Source organism: Bubalus bubalis, chromosome 8 (genome assembly GCF_019923935.1).
Source record: "Bubalus bubalis isolate 160015118507 breed Murrah chromosome 8, NDDB_SH_1, whole genome shotgun sequence".
NCBI lineage: Eukaryota > Metazoa > Chordata > Mammalia > Artiodactyla > Bovidae > Bubalus > Bubalus bubalis.
In genome coordinates this window covers 72,847,102-72,869,895 of record NC_059164.1, presented here as the reverse complement: position 1 = coordinate 72,869,895, position 22,794 = coordinate 72,847,102, and the positions used below count along the sequence as shown (strand labels likewise).

At 35.9% G+C, this 22,794-nt stretch overlaps 1 protein-coding gene across 3 annotated transcripts in view; it reads right to left on the bottom strand.

Moving 5' to 3' along the window:
- ZNF804B (zinc finger protein 804B) overlaps positions 1-22,794 on the bottom strand; it is a 288,365-nt gene that overhangs the window by 118,863 nt on the left and 146,708 nt on the right. The window contains exon 2 of one of the 3 annotated variants that reach the window (XM_044946754.1): positions 1,990-2,069. The exons of the other annotated variants lie outside the window; for them this stretch is intronic. The gene's annotated coding sequence lies outside the window, so the exon portion shown is untranslated. The remainder of the gene's footprint in view (positions 1-1,989; positions 2,070-22,794) is intronic. 3 annotated transcript variants of the gene reach the window in all.

Sequence of the window (22,794 nt, the reverse complement as noted above, 5' to 3'; positions counted from 1 at the left end):
GGAATTCTCCAGGCCAGAATACTTGAGTGGGTAGCTGTTCCCTTCTCCAGGGGATCTTCCTAACCCAGGGATTGAACCCAGGTCTCCCACTCCACAGGCGGATTCTTTACCATCTGAACCACCAGGGAAGTCCATTAAAAATCGATGAGGTGATATGTCCTTGTGGTTAGGAATATAGTTCTGAATCAGATGGACTGAGTTTAAATCAAAGGTCTATTCTTCATGAGGGGCACCCAGAAATTTCATCTTTATCTGTGTCTTCACCCAAATCAGGAGTGCTTGATAACAGTAACAACTCACAGGACTGTGACACTGATTGTGAAAACAAATCAAATGAAATGCTTTGCATAGTACCGGCCGTATACATAGCACCGGCCGTATACATAGTACCGGCCGTATACATAGTACCGGCCGTATACATAGTACCGGCCGTATACATAGTACCGGCCGTATACATAGTACCGGCTGCTATTTGTTTATACTTTCTCGATTTTGTTTTGTTCCATTTTGTTTTTATAGAGTTTAACAGGAAAGACAAAAACATGGCATTAGATTTGAATGCGATACACAGTGACAGCTGAAGACAGACATCTGGCTCATGAGAACAAGAAGTGTCTGGATTGGGAATGGAGATTTGATGGGAGTTGGGTGGAAGGTGGTCTATGAGGACTGAACTAAAAAATGCTGGCTCTGTTGGGGAAGGGGAGCCTAACTTCCCATAACTGAAACCTAAACAATGTATAAAGAATGGGCCCACAAAGTTCAATAAAAAGTATTTTTCTCCCCACAGGGAAGAGATGAAGTTATCTTCCCAGCTGAGTGATGTACTATGTGGATGACAAGTTTTTCTTCCCATGGAGATCTGTCTTTGTGTTGCAAACTAAAGGCGGGGAAATCCAATGCAAAAACAAGCAGAAACCTCAGCCAGACACTTAATTCTGTTCCTATGAGGACACAGTGCCCTTTATTGCTGACTCTTTTATTTTTAAACTCCCCACGGTGCCATATACTGGATAAGTTACTTGTTAGAAATAATGTTCCTGGCAGTAAACATACATTTTTGTCTTTCTATAAACAGGCTCTGCTTTCTACTATAGATAGTGAACTGAGCTGGCTTCCTGACCTGTTCTTTTGCTACTGTATCTTTTGGATTTCTGCCTTTGGCAGAAGTACAAAGGGACTAATGTTTTAAGGACTTTGCTTTTGATTTTTTAAAAGTTTTGGATATTTTCTATTAAATTTTTACTACCCTATACAAAAATCATGATTTGAAAGTTTATCAGTTTATAACATACAGAAATGTACCTCAGATATTAGCAATAAGTAACATATACTTATTCTATAAGGATGTGTATTAACTTTCATTGCATTTATGTGACCATATTCCTGATGTGACATGACAAATAATTTCAGGGTCTCAAGGTTAATTTTTTATTTAGTATAAAACATGTACCAACTTAGTGTTTTTCACTAACAGCCTTATGATCTAAGTGATTCTATAATGTTTTCATTAAAAGAAGAAAAAAATGTATTCTTACAAATACTACTGTTATTGTACAGAAATAAACACTCACCCAGGGTGAGCACAAATTTAGAAGGTGATTTAAATGTTAAGCATTTTATTATTAATAACAAAATGACAAAGATAAAATTTTATGGACTTTCATTAAAAAGCCTGTCTAGACCCACACCAATTATTATGTTTAGCAAGTAAAGACTTTAAAAATAACTTGGGTGTGTATATGCCTTTGTGTGGTAGTATTTCCAAAAAAAATTTCCCATTTAACTTATGTGCCTTAAAACAACTCATAAGTTTATTCAGATAGTATCATAATCAAACATGAGTTTGTAAAGTTTTAATTATAAGGACAGAAATGGTAAGGACTTAACAGAAACAGAAGAGATTAAGAAGAGTGACAATAGTACACAGAAGAACTGTACAAAACAGTTCTTAATGACCTGGATAACCAAGATGGTATGGTCACTCACCTAAAAAGCTAGTGGAGGTGATGGAATTCCAGCTGAGCTTTTCAAATCCTTGAAAATGATGCTTAAGTGCTGCACTCAATCTGCCAACAAATTTGGAAAACTCAGCAGTGGCCACAGGGCTGAAAAAGGTCAATTTTCATTCTATTTGCAAAAAAAGGCAATGCCAAATAACATTCAAATTACCACACAATTGCAGTCATTCCACGTGTTAGCAAAGTAATTCTCAAATCCTTCAAGTTAGGCTTCAACAGTATGTGAACCAAGAACTTCCAGATGTACAAGCTGGATTTAGAAAAGGTAGAGGAACCAGAGATCAAATGGCCTACTGTTGGACCATAGAAAAAGCAAGGGATTTCAAAAAACATCTACTTCTGCTTCATTGACTGCACTAAACCCTTTGATTGTATGGATCACAAGTTGTGGAAAATTCTTAAAGTGATGGGAATACCAGACCACCTTACCTGCTTCCTGAGAAACCTGTATACAGGTCAAGAAGGAACATTGCAACTGGACATGAAACAATGGACTGGTTCAAAATTGGGAAAGGAGTATGTCAAGGCTGTATATTGTCACTCTGCTTATTTAACTTATATACAGAGTACATTATGTGAAATCCCAGACTGGTTGAATTACAAGCTGGAATCAAGATTGCTGGGAGAAATATCAATAACCTCATATATGGAGATGACACCATTCTAAGGGCAGAAAGTGAAGAGGATCTGAAGAGCCTTCTGATGAAAGGTAAAGAGGAGAGTGAAAGGTAAAGAGGAGAGTAAAAGCTGGCTTAGAGTTCACCATTCAAAAACTAAGATCATGGCATCCAGTCACATCACTTCATGGCAAATACATGGGGAAAAAATGGAAACAGTGACAGACTTTATTTTCTTGGCCTCCAAAATCACTGTGGATGGTGACTGCAGTCAAGAAATTTAAAGACACTTGCTCCTTGGAAGAAAAACTATGACAAACCTAGAAAGCATATTCAAAAGCAGAAACATCACTTTGCCGACAAAAGCCCATATAGTCAAAACTATGATTTGTTTTGTTTTTCCCAGTAGTCATGAATGAATGTGAGAGTTGGACCATAAAGAAGGCAGATTGCCAAAGAATTGATGCTTTTGAACTGTGGTGCTGGAGAATACTCTTGAGAGTCCCTTAAACAGCAGGATCAAAGTAGTCAATCCTAAAGGAAATCAACCCTGAATATTCATTGGAAGGACTGAGGCTAAAGCTGAAGATCCAATAATTTGGCCACCTGATGCAAAGAGCTGACTCACTGGAAAAGAACTGATGCTGGGAAAGATTGAGGGCAGGAGGAGAAGAGGATGACAGAGGATGAGATGGTTGGATGGCATCATTGACTCAACGGATATGAGTTTGAGCAAACTCCTGGAGACAGTGAAGGACAGAGAGAGGGGTTGCAAACAGTCGGACACGACTAAAAGACCAAACAACAATTATCTGCTGATGTTTGCCAGTCCTTCTTTTGTTTTTGCATTTAACATTTTCATGAAAAATTGGATGGCCTAAGGTCAATGTTCCATTCCTCAAACTTTAATGTCCGTATCTGTATGTCAAAATGAATTCATCAAAAGTCATTATTTAAAAGATATTTAGTAACATCTAAACATTCTATTTGCTAATCAATTGAAGAATAATTCATTCAAATAAAAATGAAGTTATGTTTCCTCAATATTAAAAATTTAAAATGCAGAAAAATATCCACTCTCTTGTGTCTCCATTTAACTAAATTAAACTTCACCAAATTATGTGTAAGCTGTCTATTATAATAAGGGGGAAAATCATGAACCTAAGTGGTTCTTATGAACTTAATATGGGTTCCAGTGAGTAACCAAGTGACAAAGATATTATTAATAAATTAATAGCTAAGATTCCCATTTCCTCATAAGTAAAATTTCAAAATTATTTCTCTCCTTTTTATATTAATGCAGAAGTCACAAGATAGAAATAACATATGAAAACATAACATATATAAAAACAATTATAGTCATACAACCAATGCAAGGGAAAAAAAGGAAAAAATGGAAGAAGTATCATATAGATATGCTGTTTAGTAAAAGACAAATTTGCAAAAACAAGCCAACAACAAATGGAGAGTTGGTTTTGTGACAACTTTTTACATATTTTGCATCTGCTTTTTATCCTCTTCCTGTCACACTTTTGTGGAAACTTGTATTAGTATTAAAGGAATTCTTAAACTTGCTACAGTCAGGCACTGAGGACTTTTTGTTTTGCCCTCTTTTGTTTGGGCCATAGGAACTGAAGGATATGAAACTGAATTCTTAATTAAATAACATACACACCTTATCAAAAACAACTAATTAAATATTAATGTTTTATTTTTTATCTACAGAATATAGAATCCAATGGGTTTGTATTTCATAAGATTTTATAAAAATGTATTCTTTTTTGTCTGACTTTTCACTCAGCATAGTTGTTTTGACATTAATCCATGTTGTGTATATTACCTGATCATTTTAATTGAAGGATGGCGTTCTATGATATGGATTTGCCACAATTATCCATCCCCTTTTTAATAGGCACTTGGTTACTTTTCAGTGGTATTCTCAACTGGGGGACAAGAGGGAGGGGTAGAAGGAAGGAAGCATAATTGCGTACTAGGAAATGTTTGGTGGTGACATGTGAAACCATCTTGATTATAGCTGTAGCTTTGTGTAATGTATGTCATAACTCATTAAACTGCACACTTTAAATATGTACATGAAAAAGTTAATGATTAGTTTTCCTAATTTATTTCCTGTACTCTTGATAGGAATTCTTTATTCTTGCACTGTTGAGAAAAGATCTGGGCAGATACTATCCCAAACAGACAGCATCAGTAATATTTTTTCAGTATATACCTATTTTTTTTTATTAGAATAAAATTGCTTTACATTGTTTTTCATTCTGCTCCTTATGTAATATCCTCAGGCAAGTATTTTTCTCTTTTTCATGGGTTTGGTCTGGTGGTATATTTTTCCTTTATCTTATAAAGGAGTAGAGAATGCTTGAGTGTAAAATGAGAATACAATGAATATCATTCAAATTTTTTAATATAGATTTCATTAGAGAGAGATCAAAATATTCCTGAAGTGATAACAAGTAATTCAGTTGATAAGATAGTTAACTCATACTCTGTAGGCATCAACATAACAGCTGATAAGTTATTCAGCATCTAGTTGAAAGCAAATTTAATAATTTGGTGAGCTATTCTTTGCATTCCGTCAGTGTTTATGAGGCATTAACAACATTTAGGTGACAATTTTATGTCATAAAAGGTAATTTTGTGTACCTTATGACTACTTGACAATGGTTGCTTGAACATTTTATAAATTCATAATAAATATTGAAAATTAAAACATTGATACAAATGTATATGGAAATAGCTAAAACTTACTTTTGTGGAATACATAGGAAAATTTTATATTTAAAAGAGTATTTTAAAATTTTATGCAAATTTTAATTTATGTTATTCTTAAAATTTTGGTTCTATTTTTTTTTTTAATTCTGTGTTTAGCAAGCATTTATCTTACTTAAATTGGACATACAGTTTTTAAAAGTCATTCATATAAAGAAAATGCAATAAATGATATGAGACTCTTTTTTTGAGGTAGGAGACAGGGAAACTAGGTACGTTAATATCTAGCTTTACTTCCAGATTGATTTGCATGACTACCTACCTCTAGTGTCTTGTCTCTAGCTTTCGTATTTCTAAAATAGGGGTTTGGTTAATTGACAAGTTTCTTTTGAACTCCAAGACTATGCCATTAATTTTTGTCTTTTAAGGACAGTCTTAAATATGAATGTGTGTTTTTGAGGAGAAAAGAGTTAGTTAATACAATCTTTCTGACAATAAAATATGAAAGTGAGGAAAGAATTTGGGAATAGGAAGCTGAATTTTTCAGCCTCCCTAGTTTCCACAGGGATTCATTCATTTAGAATGGATGGATACTCATTTACTTCTCCAAACCTTTTCTACTGTAGACAAAGCCCAGGACACATAAAGACACTATACTAAATGGCATTTGTTACACCTTCTTATGATTTAACAGCATATCAAAATCTTGATTCAACTTATTTATGCCAAAATGAAAGACTAATAGAAATAAAGACACAGATAAACAAATGGAACCTAATTAAATTCAAACACTTATGCACAGCAAAGGAAACCACACCAAACAGAAAGACTACTCACAAAAAGACAGGAAATATCTGTAAAAGATGCAACCAACAGGAGATTAGTCTCAAAAATTTACAAACAGTTCGAGTGGCTCAATTATCAAACAAGCAAACAACCCAATCAAAAAATGGACAGAAGACCTAAAGGAACATTTCTCTAAAGAAGGCATACAGATGGCCAAGACATGTCAAGATGCTCAACATGATTAATTATTAGAGAAATGCAAGTCAAAACTACAAGGAGTATCACCTCACACCAGTTAGAATGGCCATCATTTAAAAAATCTACAAGCGATAAATGCCAGAGAGGGTGTAGAGAAAAGGGAACCCTTCTACACTGTTGGTGGGAATGTAAACTGGTACAACCACTATGGACAACTGTATGGAGGTTTCTTAAAATACTAAAAATAGAGCTACATATGAGCCAGAAATCCTGCTTCTGGGCATATATCCAGAGAAACACATGGTTCAGAAGGATACGTGCACCAGAGTATTCATTGCAGTGCTGCTTACAATAGCCAAGACACGGAAGCGACCTTAATGTCCACCAATAAATACCTAGATAAGAAGATACAGTAAACATACATAAATGGAATACTACTCAGCCATCAAAAAAAGAATGAAATATTGCTATTTGCGGCAACACGAATGGACTTGGAGATGTACATACTATGTGAGTAAGTCAGACAGAGAAAAACAAATATCATATGCCATTGTCTATATGCAGAATCTAAAAAAATGAAGCAAGTGAACTCATTTACAAAACAGAGACTCACAGACTTAGAAACTGAACTTACAGTTACTAGGGAGAAGGATGGGAGTGGAGGGATAGATTAGGTGTTTGGGACTGCCATGTATACACTACCACATTCAAAACAGATAACCAATAAGGACCTACTGCACAGCACAGGAATTTCTCTCAAAATTCTGTAAAACTTAGATGGAAAAATAATTTGAAAAAGAATAGATACATGTATACTTACAACTGAATCACTTTGCTGATGCTCCTTAGAAAATGATAAGAGCCCTTCACAATATAATCTCCAAGGAAACAATCATTCTGAATGCAACACTGTTAATCAATTATGCTTTGATATGAAATTGAATTTTTTTTAAAAAAAGACATCTGATTATACAATTATAATCTAGATGTGTGACACCACTTATTTAGCCTGATTTTCATTTTGTTTTTATTTGTTTTCAGTTGCTTGTTTGGTGCTCCCTTAGCTTCTACTTACCCAAGATAAATGACTCAAAGAAATTAACATAATTTTTTATTGCTGAACTGCCATATTTACAATTCACTAACAAGAAAGAATATGATGGATTGAAATTTTCAGGTAGAAAATATTCTTTTTCAGTTAAATGAGTTTCCATCAGGACAAATGAAAAAGATGGAAAATTGAGAGGATCAAGCCCAACCACTAAGAACCAAGTTTATTTCTCTGCCCATGGTGGTGAATGCAATGATTAGAGGAGATACACCCTTGCATTTCAAATGTGGAGCCCACAAGGCAACATTCCAAGTGCAGAGCTAAGGATTAAGTGAATTTCCAAAAAAATCAAAGGACTCTGATATCTGTGCTTTTGCGAACAAAATGCTGAGAGTAACTTTGGAATTGCATCCTAAGAGAGTTATCATGGTTGACAGAATCTATCAGATATCTTGGCAGAAAGATTTAGATTAGAAAGGCAGAGGCTTGTCTATCTAGGTCCTCAGAATGATTGTTTCCTTGGAGATTATATTGCAAAGGGCTCTTATCATTTTCTAAGTGAGCATAAGAAAAGTGATTTTCTCAGTTGCCAAAAGATGTATTTATAAATGCAAAACAACTGCTAAGCCATATCACTCCTGGCTCATGTAGGTGAACAAATATATTGTTTCCTTTTTCTAAATGTCATTTTTAATCAAGAAAAGATTACTCTGGCAGGGAGAGAGAATTACTTTTTTAAAAATCAGATGGTTGGTATAAGGCATATCAGGAATAATCCTTCAGATACAGACAAAGTCCTTTGCCTTATTCTGCACAAACGAAGAATTGGGGCAAGAGATGTTGGGGAAAATGAACTCTGAAAGTATTTATATTTAGATGTTTGTTTTTATTCATTTGACTTCATGGCAGGAATAGTTTTCTTTCTCTTAATTTTCACTTTTTTGCCCCTATTTTTAGGGGCAGCTCTTATAAAATATAGAAATATTATTATATCCAGTGATCGAAGACTTTTTCTATATAAGAATAAAAATGTTGTTATTTATAGTGAGATATCTTCTTTCTCACTCAAAGACTAACTTTTAGGTGGCACAAAATAAACTTGCTTTTATAAAGTTCATCAATTTTTTTTTTAAAACAGAAATTAGCATTATCAGATCAGATCAGATCAGTCGCTCAGTCGTGTCCAACTCTTTGCAACCCCATGAATCGCAGCACGCCAGGCCTCCCTGTCCATCACCAACTCCCAGAGTTCACTGAGACTCACATCCATCGAGTCAGTGATGCCATCCAGCCATCTCATCCTCTGGCGTCCCCTTCTCCTTCTGCCCCCAATCCGTCCCAGCATCACAGTCTTTTCCAGTGAGTCAACTCTTCGCATGAGGTGGCCAAAGTACTGGAGTTTCAGCTTTAGCATCATTCCTTCCAAAGAAATCCCAGGGCTGATCTCCTTCAGAATGGACTGGTTGGATCTCCTTGCAGTCCCAGGGACTCTCAAGAGTCTTCTCCAACACCACGGTTCAAAAGCATCCATTCTTCGCGCTCAGCCTTCTTCACAGTCGAACTCTCATGTCCATACATGACCACAGGAAAAACCATAGCCTTGACTAGGCGGACCTTTGTTGGCAAAGGAATGTCTCTGCTTTTGAATATGCCATCTAGGTTGGTCATAACTTTCCTTCCAAGGAGTAAGCATCTTTTAATTTCATGGCTGCAGTCACCATCTGTAGTGATTTTGGAGCCCAGAAAAATAAAGTCTGACACTGTTTCCACTGTTTCCCCACCTATTTCCCATGAAGTGATGGGACCAGATGCCATATTTTTAAGATATTCTCACTTGTGGCAGTGGTAATTTATTTCATAAGTACTTTTACTTTCATTATATATGTGGAAAAGATGTTTTATATCTTTTATTTATAAAATTATTTTGTTAATACCATGTCAACATCTGTGTATTTTTATTGATTGTTTAATTTTCATAGTTTCCTTTTAATGGCTAACCTCTGACTGTAAAAGTACAAAGCTCAAATAGTTTAACATATCAATATTTGTGTGTAGGCACAATACATTTTATAATAGTGATAGAATCCTTTCACATGCCTTCCATATTTTTAATGCAGTAAGTGTTTTAAAGAAAACTCAAAACTCAAAAATGTTCCCAGACTTTCTGGGAGAGTCCTAACACCAAATATCCTGTTTGGTTTTCACTAGGACAACCAACTTTAGGTTTGGAAAATAGGTTGATTATAATATTGATATCAAATAGGCATCTAGGTTAGAAGTTGTGGGCTGTCTCATATATGGTTCACTACAATCTCTAGAACAACTTGGGTTTTAGCCTCTAAAGGTGGGATTGTAGCTTATATAAGTAGGATGACACAAAGTCATAGAAATTATAGAACTCAATGATGAAATCTGTCTGTAGAAAAGGAAGAGAGTTAGGAGTATTCTTTAAATACTAGGGGAAATAAGCACCAAAATAGCATTGTTTCTAAATATTGAAATCATGAAACATCATTAACAAAGAACACTAAAAGAATATAAAAGAGAAATAAATTGCATTTAAAGTTAACATAATCTATGTTAAATACTTTATAAAGACTATATTATTAACCATTCATTCTCTAACAGAAGGCTAGGGGAAGAAGAAGAAGCAAAAGACAAATCATTTATCCTTTTCTAAACTGTTTACAGCATCTATAAAATAAATCCTTAAACTGGATCCCATGAGCTGCTGTACTAGGCATGCAGTTTCCACTGCTATTTTATCAGAGAAAAATTCAGTACAGTACTTAAAGCAGACAAAGAGGTGCTGCTTTGATGGAAGTGTGTGTGCATGTGTGAGTGTGTCTGTGTGCTCATGTGTTTGTGTATGTAGGTTGCAGTCCTTGAAACTCAAGGGCTTGTCCAGAGTTCTTTACAGCATCTCTGCACATGGTAAAGCTCAGCTCAAACAATTCCATCATCCAAGTCTGATCTTATTCTGAACCTTCCATACATCATCTCCTTTTCAACCAGACTAGCCTTTGCATGACGGAGAGCCAAGAAACTGTGTACCTATGTACTGGCATTTGCTTGATTCCACAGTGACAACCACTCATAAAAAGGCTAGCTGTATCAAAGATTGTAATTAAGGGCCCACAAAAAAGATTCATTTATGCCTGTTATTCCTGCTGGCTTCTGAGTGACTCAGGCCTCCCCACAAGATCCTGTATTTGGAAACTGCATATTTAAATCCCAGAAGGATTTAGATATGAATGTGCAGATGGCTGTATAAATAAATGACTGTCACTGACTTCTTATTCTTCTTCATAAAATGGGTGTTATGATCCTGGTCAATCTTGTCACAGCCATTTTGCCAGTAAGGAAGTATTAGTCACTCAGTCATGTTGGACTTTTTGTGACCCCATGGACTGTAGCCCGCCAAGCTTCTCTGTCCATGGGATTCTCTAAGCAAAAATACTGGAGTGGGTCACCATTTCCTCCTCCGTATTCTATTCACAACTGAGATTTGTTCTACCTGAGCTTGCAAATGTACTTAAGACTGTGGGTTCAGAGGTAAAGGAACAAAAAACAACAACAAAAAAATTGGCAGGAGGAAAGCTTTCTACCTTAAAGAATATTCCTTCCTTAGAGAATAAAAGAAAAAAAAATTAAAACATACGAGTTTTGTCTTTTTTTTTTTTTTTTTTTTTGCTATTGCTTATCCTAACTTTTCTCTTGCATAGATGAGTAGACCAAGTTACAGTGTTCCTTCAGGGGTTCTTTGTATGCGGCGATGCATCCTACAATATGCAGCAATACATCTTACATACTGTTGCCCAATGGGCTTCCCGGATGGCGCTAGAGGTAAAGAACCTGCCTGCCAGTGTAGCGGGCTTAAAGAGATGTGGGTTTGGTTCATGGGTATGGAAGATCCTCTGGAGAAGGGCATGGCAACCCACTCCAGTATTCATCCTTGGAGAATTCCTTTGACAGAGAAGCCTGGTGGGCTGTGGTCCATAGGGTTGCAAAGAGTTGGACACAACTGAAGCAACTTAGGACACACACACACACACACACACACACACATGCAGTTCCCCAATAAATAATGTCATTTGGGTCACTTGCCTAATGAACAAAATACCAATTCTAATTCCTCCGTGATCTGGCTCCAATACATATTTCAGTCTAATTTCTCATGGTGTTCCTGTACATGTCTCATGTTCCTGTCACAGTAAATGATTCACTATTACTATGAGTGACCATTATTTTTCCTCCTCTGTACCTTTGCTCAAACCCTTCTTCTTCCTGGAGTGCCATTCTCATGTCACCTCACATTTATGCTTCAGCCAGCTCAATGCATTTGCTATGCTTATGCCACTTTCAGATACAAATTGGCACTTGCCGTGGGTCCTAGCAATCTACCTCTACAAGAATTAAATCATATGCTGCTGCTGCTGACCTCCCTCCAACACCCCCTGAAGGAGTTTGTGGTGAAGAGCAGAAATGAGGCACTCTGCTCTGGGAAAACTGGCAGCAAAGGTCTTCAGACAGATACTCTTAGGAGCTGATTTTATGAGCCCAATTCATTTATCTCCTCAAATCTAGAAAAGTACTAAAATCCTTCAGGGTGATGACTCTTTCTCATGACTAGGAGGAGCTTCATGAGACCAGAAGAAACTTTTTACACACACACACACACACAAATATATATATATATATATATATATATATATACACACACACACACACACATACATACACACTTGATTGCATGTATTCTCCCTTTACCAAAATCATATATATACTGTCCTTCCCCCTTGCCTCTTTGGAGCAGATTTTCAGACCAGCTGAGGTGCTATATCCCAGGTTGTAGTCCTCATTTTGCTCCAAATAAAACTTAACTCATAGCTCTCAGGCTGTACATTTTTTTAAAGTTGATATCAAGAAGTCATCTCTATCATGATAGCCAAAGGTAATATTTTGCCATAAGCTCCCATTGCCTTCTACTCTTTTTATATGATCTGTAACAATTTTGTCCTTCCTACTTATATTGTCTTTAGTGTTTATTTCATGAAAAAGATCATTTACTCATTTCTGTATTTTTCTAGAATTTAACACACTTCCTGGTAAGGAATAGACATTTAAAGTATATGTTTTTGAACAAATAAATGGAAATGCCCTCACATGTGGGGAGAGAAGCTCTGCTGCTGCTGCTGCTAAGTCACTTCAGTCGTGTCTGACTCTGTGCAACCCCATAGACAGCAGCCCACCAGGCTCCCCCGTCCCTGGGATTCTCCAGGCAAGAACACTGGAGTGGGTTGCCATTTCCTTCTCCAATCAGAGAAGCTCTAGTTGTAGCCAAAATGCAATCATGAGTAGACTCAGATAACTGTTAGATCAAATCAGAGACTACAGGTCAGCAATGAAAATATTCAGTTCAATTTTGATAATTTCCACTAAACAATAACTTTCCATAATCATGGCATATTCTCTGTACTACCCATCATGATGGAAACAGAAGCAGAGAAGCATTCACACTATCTCTCTTAGTTTTCTGGAGGGAGAGGCAAGCTTGTCTTTTACAAAGTAGTCAAGAAAAGCTTAATTTAACATTCCCTCTTTCATGTCACTTCAAAACTATGTTTCTGATAACTAATGATAAGGTACATTTCTTCAAATTTGTTGGTCAACAATAGTAAGATATTACTCCTCGGGTTTTTACCTAGTACACGCTTATTATGGACAGTAGCTACAACGATACTAGCTCTGTCTTACCACATCTTGACATCTAAAGTCTTCTACCGTCACATAATTTTTATGAACATCTCAGGATGTTGTATTTGCTGAATTTGGATTGCTGATAAGGTTAAGCTCAAATTAGCTTCATTTGACTTTGGAGAATGTTCTTTAACAATACCCCTAGGTGTCTTCTCACATGTTATTAAAATTTTTGATTCATGAATGTTACCCACCATATCATGCTTCTAAAAATAGAGTGAACAAAAGCAAGTGATTTTGTATCTACAATTAGGAGGTACACAACTGTAATAGCATCTTTAGGAAAGGGCAATTTCCTATTTGATCTTACTTGAATTAAATGTCATCTGCTCAAAGTTAATTTGTTGTAGTTTCCATTTCAATTAATTCAAAGCTTATAGGTTGAGATATTAAGACTGCATTCTATTGGTTTGTTTGCTAATAAGGAATAAACTGGCACATAACATGCCTCTTAGGAAGCTTCTCTCACCAAATATGCTTTTTAAAGTACAACTTCTGTTAAACATAACTTACGTACAGTAAGGGAATGAACCATAAGCTCAATGAATGTTTATAAAGTGAACATCTTCTTTTCGCCAGCACCCAGATCAAGAAACAGCAAATCATCAGTGCTATATAATATCATCAACCTTTCTCATACTTTGACTCCCCCCCCACCAAGAGATAATTATTTTCCCAACTTTTAACTCTAGTACAGATCAGTTTTGCCTGTGATAGACTGTCTTAGTCCACTCATAATGCTATAACAAAAATACCATAAACTGGGTGGCTTAAACATTAATTTCTCACAGTTCTCAAGGCTAGAAAGTCCAGTATCAAGAACCAGCAGATTCAATGTCTGATGAGGGCTCACTTCCAGTTCAAAAAGGGCAATTCCATTTCACAAAATGTGCTATTTATAACAATTCTGTGAATAGTTCTTGCTTTGTCTTAATATGAGAAGACAAGCAAGGAGCTCTTTGAGGTCTCTTTAGTAAGGGCACTAATCCCATTCATGAGGCCTGTACCCTTATAATCTAATCACTTCCCACTGACTCTGCCTTCAAATAATATCACACTGTGGATTAAGATCTTAAGATATGAATTAGGCTGGGATGTAAATGTTCAGTTCATAACAGAAAGGTAGGTAGGTAGGAAGATAATTAGACTCATTAGCATATGTGCTTTTGTGTCTTGCTTCTTTTGCTTTAAAGTATAGTTATCAGATTTATGTTATTGTGTTCATTTTCATTACTATGTGGTATCCCCTTGTAGGGATATATTGTCATTCACTTATCCATTCCATTCTTGAAGAACATCTAAATATTTTAGTTTGGGACTCTGTTGAATGGAACTGCTATAAATATTTTAACATGTCTTCTAAAGTAAATTTGCTGGGTCATAACATACACAAATGTTCAGCTTTGTTCAATATTTTATATAAAGACTTAATGTAACCATTTTCATACTTACATGATATTCAGTGATCTATAATATCTTTATGTCAAATTACTCAAATGTTAAAATTTGACTAGATAAGGAGAATTTGGGTACCACTATAATAATAAAAAATACAGGGAAGAGAGGAGATTACTGTTGACTGGGTAACAGTGGCATTTAATGTAAAATTCTATAACTTTGAATCACAATTTACAAGGAAAGCCAGACACATGTTTCACACAGTCAAGGATTAACTTTTGGAGTCAAAGAAGTAGTGCCATTAATATTAGGACCTTTGTTAAATAATGTGTAACAGCAAGAGTTCAAGGGATTAATTGATGCCCCAGGTGGGCTCATGCAGCAGCTTTCAAATTGCAATCAGTGCCTTGAATTGTTTCTAGAAGCCATGAGTCTCTATGGCACCACTAGAATCACTCATTACCTTCTGTTTTAAGCATTCTAAGCAAATATTGTGATGGAATTAGCTCTATTTTTTAAAGCTGATTCATTTTGAGGGAAAATGAAGATGAAATACATGCTATTGGTGCATCAAAATACTTGCTTAAACTTTTATTCCATTAAAAGGGCAATTCTGAACCAAAGATCATGTTTTATTACTTCAAACCAGAGTGGAGGAGTGGGAGAGGATAAGCCTGCTTTAAATTTTAAACTATGAATGAGATTCAATTCTCTTTGTTTTGCTTAACCACAATAAATTTTGGTTATTTATAAAAACCTATATTTCAAATGCCAAGTTCTATATATGTAAATTAAGCACACTAAATTTGTTACATGGCTATAAAACCTACCTGGTAAGATATCTCAAGTTTATTCTATTAGGTGGGGGAAAAAGTAACTCTACAGTCAGTAGGGGGAAAAAAAATACATTGGAGGGAATAAAAGCAACCCTTGTTGCTAGGTGACCTTCTATTTATAGATAGTTGACAGCCATTGGCACAAGCTCTCTAGACATGATTTTTGCTTAACTGAAGAGTTTTACTGGGGTATCTATTTAAATATTTGGAAAGACAGACAATACTAACTCTATGCTATACTCCACGTTGGAGTATAGTTGCTTTATAATGTTGTGTTATTGTCTGCTGTACAGCAAAGTGATCATCCCGTGCTTAGAGAGGCCTAGCAGGGAAATAATCTCTCATTTCGCTGCTGTAAAGAACAAGGGCAAAGTCATTAGTGTAACTATAGTTTCTACACGCATATGTTAATTACTAAATAAAAAAAAAAGATGGACACATTTAGTAATTTGCCAAAAGATTCAGGGTTATGACATCAAACTTCAGGTATTCAGTTCAATTCAGTTCAATCGCTCAGTCGTGTCTGACTCTTTGCGACCCCATGAACCGCAGCACGCCAGGCCTCCTGGTCCATCACCAACTCCTGGAGTTTACCCAAACTCACGTCCATTGAGTTGGTGATGCCATCCAACCATCTCATCCTCTGTCGTCCCCTTCCTGCCTTCAATCTTTCTCAACATCAGGGTCTTTTCCAATGAGTCAGCTCTTCGCATCAGGTGGCCCAAAGTATTGGAGTTTCAGCTTCAACATCAGTCCTTCCAATGAATACCCAGGGCTGATTTCCTTTAGGATGGACTGGTTGGATCTCCTTGCAGTCCAAGGGACTCTCAAGAGTCTTCTCCAACACCACAGTTCAAAAGCATCAATTCTTTGACGCTCAGCTTTCTTTATAGTTCAACTCTCACATCCATACATGACTACTGGAAAAACCATAGCCTTGACTAGCTGGACCTTTGTTGACAAAGTAATGTCTCTGCTTTTTAATATGCTGTCTAGGTTGGTCATAACTTTCCTTCTAAGGAGTAAGTGACTTACTGCATTATGAAAAAGAAATATCTATTTTTCCCTCTTTTGATATTAGTTGTGTCTGTTTGCAACCCCATGGACTGAAGCCCAACAGGCTCCTCTGTCCTTGGGGATTCTCCAGGCAAGAATACTAGAATGGGTTGCCATGCCCTCCTCCAGGGGATCTTCCCAACCTAGGAACTGAACCAAGGTCTCCTGCATTGCAGGCAGATTCTTTACAGTCTCAGCCAGGGAAGCCCCCATTTTGATATAAAGAGTAAAATTTTATAATTCTGCTCATATCAAACTCAACTCTATTTATTTTCACACAAAACTTCACAAAAACATGTTTAGTGATTTCATTTAAAGTCAGTAGCTACAAAACCTTCCAAATAACTATTTCATTGTTCTTTTCTGTCTGGGTTCTAAGTGTACAAACAGAAAGTTGAAGTGGATTTGAAGTACACTATAAGTTGGTTTTTCATTTTATCCAGAGACCTTTGAAAGTTTTCAGTAAAAGCACTCTGAACTGATCTCTAAATAACTGACTTGAAGGCTTACCTGTAACTCCTTGTTCTTTCTTAACCATACTCTCTGAATCCTAGGATGTGGTGAAAGCTTGTCCTGTATACCATGCTTCTGAATTTGAGCACTTGACTTCCCAACACTCAAGTCGTATGCTTTCATAAATTATTCATATTTCTTCCCCAATCTATTCATGGCACTACATTCTTGCATGGAGTTATATTTAATTGAGTATTTTATATATTGTTAAAATAAATATTTTAAATGTAAAAGCTGTTTCTATGAAAAACAGGTTCAGTGCTTCGGAAAGACTCAAGAATTGATATTATTGAATTACATGTGAGAAAAATGACATTAAAATAGGAGAAATAGCACACATCTAGAAAGATTTGGCATTCATATTGCTTCACAATTATCAATTAAGATCTCATTCTACTTTGAATAATCCAAAGAAATTGTGGATGATGAATTACACTGTTTTATGTAAAAAGACATATAATGCAGCCCCACTTCAATAAGTATTTCCATGCTCAAAGAAAAGTATTTAACTGAACTAAAAAATATTAAGAAATATTCTAAATAAAAATCTGTAAGCTCTTTATGTATTATGTCTTATAATCTCTGGGTTTGATGATTCGCTTTTTATGAACCAACCACTAACCACAAGTCCAGGAATATTAACTAAAGTTTCAACTACTCATTAGGACTTTTGAAGCCCAAAGTGAAGAATATCAAATTCCCTTTTAAATGTATAAAAAAATTAAGAGGTATTAGCACAACTGCTGGAGAAGGCAATGGCACCCCACTCCAGTACTCTTGCCTGGAAAATCCCATGGACGGAGGAGCCTGGTGGGCTACAGTCCATGGGGTCGCTAAGAGTTGGACACGACTGAGCAACTTCCCTTTCACTTTTCACTTTCCTGCATTGGAGAAGGAAATGGCAACCCACTCCAGTGTTCTTGCCTGGAGAATCCCAGGGACGGGGGAGCCGTCAGACGGGCTGCAGTCTATGGGGTCGCACAGAGCCAGACACGACTGAAGCAACTTAGCAGCAGCAGCAGCACAACTGCAGCTCAATCTTTTACTATCTTTTTCTCTCCCTCAATTTAGCTTTGAGATGTGTTAAAATAATGTAGTAGAACAGCTTGCCCATGTATCTAAAAAAAAAACACTATAGGGATTTCATTTAGCTTCAGAAGGTCTGTAAACACTTATTTACACACCATAGGTTTGTGTTTTCCTAACAGGATTTACTACTGAAAAAGCTTATGATAATCGGTATATACTACGAAAACTACAGAAGGAAGAAATAAAAGAAAAAAATTCCCATTTTTAAGAGAGAGTAATGGGATAGACATGAGTTTGGGTAAACTCCGGGAGTTGGTGATGGACAGGGAGGTCTGGCATGCTGTGGTTCATGGGGTAGCAAAGAGTCGGACACGACTGAGCGCCTGAACTGAACTGAATGGGATAGTTATATTTTTTAGTTGATAAGTCTATCTCTGTTAATAGTTAATTTCCCTAATCATTTTATTGAATGCCATGTTTAAACTTAGATTATTGGTACTCAAAGTTAAGAACAATGTACTGATTTGTTTGAATAGGTACTGTATGTTATTATTAAATCTTTGTGTCTGTGCTTTAAAGACTATTTTACTTCACTATTCTTGCTAGACAAGGTCTTTTCTTGGTGGTTTCTTTAGTTTGCATTTAAGATGTAATAAAAGGTGAGGCTACATAGAATAGTAGAATAATAAGATAGTTTATAACAAGTTGTATAATTTAATGGTCACCACTTGGGCCTCTCATTTTTCTGTTGGAGATTGAAGTCCAGTTTCATAATAAATGTCATAATTTGCAGTTCTACCTGAGCTGGAATATGCAGCATTCAATGAACTCTAAAGAATTTTTATAGCAGGACTTCTCTTTTATTCTCCTCATAAAAGTTATTCTTTAATTTTGGCAACTCTCATACCAACTGTTCACAATCTTTTAAAAGCATTGTAGAATCGAGTACACTCTGCATATGTTCTAACTTCCTTTGTTGGGAATGAGTTGCTCTGTTTAAAATCCAACATGGTAATTAAGTCCCATGCTTTTCTGATGCATGGGAATTCATTTCATGTTGGAATCCCAATGTACATGAATGCATGTGAAAGAAAATAACGGCCTACTGAGCAGTATAACCCGCAACCACTGCATGTTTGGGGACCGGAGGGTGGAATCTCAGTCTAGAGACTCTTTTAAAATTATGCAAATTATGGTGGCATTCTGAAATCACTTCTATGCCAAAAAGGGTCACTAGTAACATAAAAGTCATTTTATAAGGAAACACAATGTGATTTTCAAGGCATAAAGTAAAATGCTTTATAAAACTACCTAAACACATTCTGATAACAAATGCATGGGAAACCATACAGGATGTTCACACTGATACACAATGATTCTATTTAAGAACTCTCTTATTTCTCCTCCAAAATCATCTAATAACATTATTGTGTACTTGGGTTGTTTAATTTCATAGTTCCTCAGAGAAGGTGAGTCAAATTGATGTATTTTTTTTTAAGTCTGGGTTTCTATAATCTAAGCCTGGCACAGTACTTCACAATCACATGTTCTAAACAGAATCTGCTGCTTGGAGTGCAGTGTAAATTTTCTTTACAGACTGTATAAAGATAAAAATTATTACCCCAAAAATTTGTATTAATTTCAGCTAGATATAGGCTAACCCATAATACAGGCATTTAAACATGTCTCTACAGGTGATTTCAGATGTTGCATTCTGGTGCTTTTATCTAGTTCTTATTTGATTACCTTTCTTTGGGTTCTTTAAGAAATCTAAAAAAAAAAAAATATCTTCCTGCAGTTTCCATGCTAAAACCCCTGTCTTGGATTACTCCCGAGCTATAAGTTAGGGATGTTTCTGACTTTCAAAAAATTTTAAAATCTGAATCATTGGACAAATGTGCTTGCCCCAAAATTTCTCATTTCTTTTAGTTGTTTCCCTCATTCTGCTGCTAAGTCACTTCAGTCGTGTCCGACTCTGTGTGACCCCAGAGACAGCAGCCCACCAGGCTCCTCTGTCCCTGGGATTCTCCAGGCAAGAACACTGGAGTGGGTTGCCATTTCCTTCTCCAATGCATGAAAGTGAAAAGTGAAAGTGAAGTCGCTCAGTCGTGTCCGACTCCTAGCGACCCCATGGACTGCAGCCTACCAGGCTCCTCCGTCCATGGGATTTTCCAGGCAAGAGTACTGGAGTGGGGTGCCATTGCCTTCTCCTCCCTCATTCTACTTTGCCATTTTTTATGTTTTTGTGAAATAAAATATTTTCATTATATTCATCAATCCAATCTCTCTTGTATTTATCATCTTCTGAAATTCCTCTCTGTATCCTCTATACCTTGCAGAGACCCCAGACACTTCACTATCTGCAGAGTCCATATCTCATTAGCAGAATATCTAAAATTCAGAGAGAGCTTAGTGGTGGATGGACTTCCTCAGTTATACATATATTTCCACACTGGTGGAAAGACAGAGAATACTATAAAAATAAACTAATTCCATTTGTAGCTTTCTAGTTGTAGTAGGAGGTAGAATAATCAGTTTAGAATACAAGCTCTGAATCTGGCAGATGTGGGTTTGAATCCTGAATATTCTACCTGTTAGCTCTATAATATTGGGTAAACTATTTAATCTTAAAACACTATTTACACATATTTGAAAATAAGGTAGAAATACATGTCATTTATAGCTACCATCAGGATTAAGTGACATAACATGGGAAATATGTGGTACACAGTCACATGGAAAACACTTCGTAGATTGTCACTATTAAATTATTATTCTCATTGGTTACCATAAAAACAGTCTTGAATATAGTTAATAAACATTAGTGTTAATGTTCAGTAGCATCACTGACTCAATGGACATTAATCTGAGCAAACTCTGGGATATAGTGGAGGACAGAGGAGCCTGGTATGCTACAAGCCATGGGGTCTCAAAGAGCCAGACATGATTTAGCGACTGAACACCAACAACAGTAAAATAGGGTTTGCAATATATCTAAACCATCAAACTTATATGAGTTTTTAAGAAAATCTGGAAGCCTGAAATAAATTTTAGAAAGTTTGCCATCAAAATAGTAAAAATAAAGATAAGACTGGTATTGAAATAAACACATAAAGAGGACATTTTTTTCTGTGTTGTTTAAAGGTATGATGGAGAGAGTTACTGGGAACATCGATGTCAAGAACAAAACCCATAACAAGGGAGTCACATAAGTGCCCGAAACCTTCTCCCTGGGAGCTTTCCTTAGATTATGACAACAGAAGCAAGATTGTTTGTCATAATGCTTGCTTTACAAAATATCCAATCTATTAAAGTTAATTTACTCATAATTTTTCCCAATGATACCTTCCTCAGAGGTGTAAAGAACTGGGACACTTGTGAGATCACATGAATGGTTTTATACAACTATAATTAGCTCAGTTCAGTGTTTCTTAAATTGCTGTCCCTGGGAAAACAGTGCCACATAATGTTAATGGGTGAGACACAGAAATTTTTGCAGTTATTCTCACTTATCCCTTTATATACTAATGTCAATAAGACTCTTTTAGACAGCATGGAGATCAAACCAGTTAGTCCTAAAGGAAATCAACCATGAATATTCATTTAAAGGACTGATGCTGAAACTGAAGCTCCTATAATTTGGTCACTTGATGCAAAGAGCCAACTCACTGGGAAAGACCCTGATGCTGGGAAAGACTGAGGGTAGGAGAAGAGGGTGATAGAGGATGAGAAGGTTGGATGGCATCACTGACTGAATGGTCATGAGTTTGAGCAAACTCCAGAAGATAGTGAAGGAAAGAGGAGCCGGGCATGCTACAGTTCATGGAGTAGCAAAGTTATAAAAACTCATTTGATTACAAAACGAGTATTTTGGATAGCACATTTTATTAATTTTTTCAGGATATTTAGGTATAATTTACATACAACATTATATTAGTTTTAAGTGTATTGCATAATGATTTGATATATATGTATAGTGAAATGATTACAATAAGTTTAATTAATATCCAGCACCTCATATAGTTACAAATTCTTTTTTTGTTTGTTTTGATGAGAACTTGATTTACTCTCTTAGAAACTTTTAAATATTTGATACAACATTGTTAATGCTGAATAACATTTTAATGCTCTTAAAGAATCCTTGGGGAAGCATTGTTTGAGAGATACTGGTTTTGTTGTTAAAAGAAATCCTTTCAAACTAAGAAAATACAAAATGGTTATTCATTTGTGTTAAAATATGATGTGATATTTGCCAAGATATCTAGGGGGAAGAAAAGAGTAATGGAAGGAAGAAATAGAATAAGGAAGGGAGAAAAGGAATGTGAGAAGGGAAGAAGGAAGAAAAGGACAATGAAAGAATAAAGGAAAAAGTGAAAGAAGAAAATAGTTCTAATTGATTAAAAAGACAATATCTGCATTTAGGATAATCTTTTTGTTTTTTAATTTGAAGCTCTATGTGGAAAAGATTTATGAAGAATAATAGATTCAAGCCACTTCTCTTTTATCTAATCAAACTCTAGATAATACTTTGAAAATACATAAATGATTCATAAAGATATCTTTAAACTTAGAAGCAGATAGCACTTTTGGAGAAGGAAATAGCAATCCACTCCAGTATTCTTGCCTGGGAATTTCCATAGACAGAGGGGCCTGGCCAGCCATAGTGCATGAGGTTGTGAGAGTCAGATACTACTTAGTAACTACACTACCACTACTAAATAAAAATTTCAGTTATAACTGCCTTTTGTTGACTACAGTTTCTACTGATTACCCAGGAATGATGGAAATAAGACAAATAA